Genomic DNA, 2,175 nt, shown 5'->3' with positions numbered 1-2,175 from the left:
ATGTTGAAACCACCGTGCCAAAATGTATGTCTGGTCTGAAATTCGACAACCCCTAAAGAAAAAAGATTGATTTCATTCTAAAGTAATACATATCGATATGGACCTTACGATGTGGTATCCACCTTGACAAAAGTATGGATTGTGTGAAAGTCCAAAAATGTATGTATCGTCTGAAATTCGACAACCCCTGAGACAAAAAGATTGATTTCATTCTAAAGTAATAAATATCGATATGGACCTTACGATGTGGTATCCACCTTGACAAAAGTATGTATTGTGTGAAAGTCCAAAACAACAGTGAATTCATTTTCACTTCATCTTCAGCCAACACTGTCTTTTTGAAAGCTTTGCTGCCCCGTGTGAGGATCGAACTCATGACCTTCAGATTATGATGATTGACGCACTACCTACTGCGCTAACGAGGCCCTTTTTGCCAAAATATCCAAAATGAAGAAAAAAATATCACTACCGAACGTCAGATTTTGACAGTGATGTTGAAACCACCGTGCCAAAATGTATGTATGGTCTGAAATTCGACAACCCCTGAGAAAAAAGATTGATTTCATTCTAAAGTAATACATATCGATATGGACCTTACGATGTGGTATCCACCTTGACAAAAGTATGTATTGTGTGAAAGTCCAAAACAACAGTGAATTCATTTTCAGCCAACACTGTCTTTTTGAAAGGTTTGCTGCCCCGTGTGAGGATCGAACTCACGACCTTCAGATTATGAGACTGACGCGCTACCTACTGCGCTAACGAGGCCCTTCTTGTAAAAATATCCAAAATGAAGAAAAAAATATCGATTCCCGAACGTCAGATTTTTACAGTGATGTTGAAACCACCGTGCCAAAATGTATGTATCGTCTGAAATTCGACAACCCCTGAGAAAAAGATTGATTTCATTCTAAAGCAATACATAACATATGGACCTTTACGTGATGGTATCCACCTGACAAAAGTATGTATTGTGTGAAAGTCCAAAACAACAGTGAATTTTTCAGCCAACACTGTCTTTTGAAAGGTTTGCTGCCCCGTGTGAGGATCGAACTCACGACCTTCAGATTATGAGACTAACGCTCTACCTACTGTGCTAACGAGGGCCTTCTTGCAAAAATATCAAAATGAAGAAAAAAATATCGATACCCGACGTCAGATTTTGACAGTGATGTTGAAACCACCGTGCAAAAAATGTATGTATCGTCTGAAATTCACAACCCTGAGACAAAAAGATTTGATTTTCCCATTCCATATCGATATGGACCTTACGATGTGGTATCCAAAATGAAAGTCCAAAAAAGTGTATTCATTTTCACCTTCAGCCAACACTGTCTTTAAAAGCTTTGCTGCCCCGTGTGAGGAATCGAAACTGGAGAACTTCAGATTATGAGACTGGACGCGCTACCTACTGCGCTAACGAAACTTGTAAAAATATCAAAAAAGAAGAAAAAAATATCGATAAACGTCGGATTTTACAGTGTTGTAGAAACCATCATGCCAAATGTATGTCTGGTCTGAAATACAACTCCTGAGAAAAAAGTTTGATTTCAATCTAAAGTAATACATATCGATATGGACCTTACGATGTGGTATCCACCTTGACAAAAGTATGTATTGTGTGAATGTCAAAACAGCAGTGAATTCATTTTCACCTTCAGCCAACACTGTCTTTTTAAAAGCTTTGCTGCCCCGTGAGGATCGAACTCACAACCTTCAGATTATGAGACTGACGCGCTACCTACTGCGCTAACGAGGCCCTTCTTATAAAAATATCCAAAATGAAGAAAAAAATATCGATTCCCGAACTTCAGATTTTTACAGTGATGTTGAAACCACCGTGCCAAATGTATGTATCGTCTGAAATTCGACAACCCCTGAGAAAAAGATTGATTTCATTCTAAAGTAATACATATTGATATGGACCTTACGATGTGGTATCCACCTTGACAAAAGTGTGTATTGTGTGAAAGTACAAAATAACAGTGTATTCATTTTCACTTCATCTTGAGCCAACACTGTCTTTTTGAAAGCTTTGCTGCCCCGTGTGAGGATCGAACTCACGACCTTCAGATTATGAGACTGACGCGCTACCTACTGCGCTAACGAGGCCCTTCTTATAAAAATATCCAAAATGAAGAAAAAATATCATTCCGAACTTCAGATTTTTACAGT

At 38.4% G+C, this 2,175-nt stretch overlaps 2 non-coding genes across 2 annotated transcripts; both read right to left on the bottom strand.

Moving 5' to 3' along the window:
- Nucleotides 1–695: 695 nt before the first annotated feature.
- Nucleotides 696–768, bottom strand: trnam-cau. The gene has a single exon. It is a non-coding gene; the product is annotated as a tRNA-Met (tRNA).
- A 1,271-nt stretch (nt 769–2,039) lies between these two features.
- trnam-cau lies at nt 2,040–2,112 on the bottom strand. The gene has a single exon. It is a non-coding gene; the product is annotated as a tRNA-Met (tRNA).
- Nucleotides 2,113–2,175: the final 63 nt, after the last annotated feature.

This window comes from Oncorhynchus gorbuscha, unplaced genomic scaffold (assembly GCF_021184085.1).
Source record: "Oncorhynchus gorbuscha isolate QuinsamMale2020 ecotype Even-year unplaced genomic scaffold, OgorEven_v1.0 Un_scaffold_20708, whole genome shotgun sequence".
Taxonomy (NCBI): domain Eukaryota; kingdom Metazoa; phylum Chordata; class Actinopteri; order Salmoniformes; family Salmonidae; genus Oncorhynchus; species Oncorhynchus gorbuscha.
Note: the sequence above shows the minus strand (reverse complement) of the source record. Positions and strands in the feature narration are given on the sequence as shown.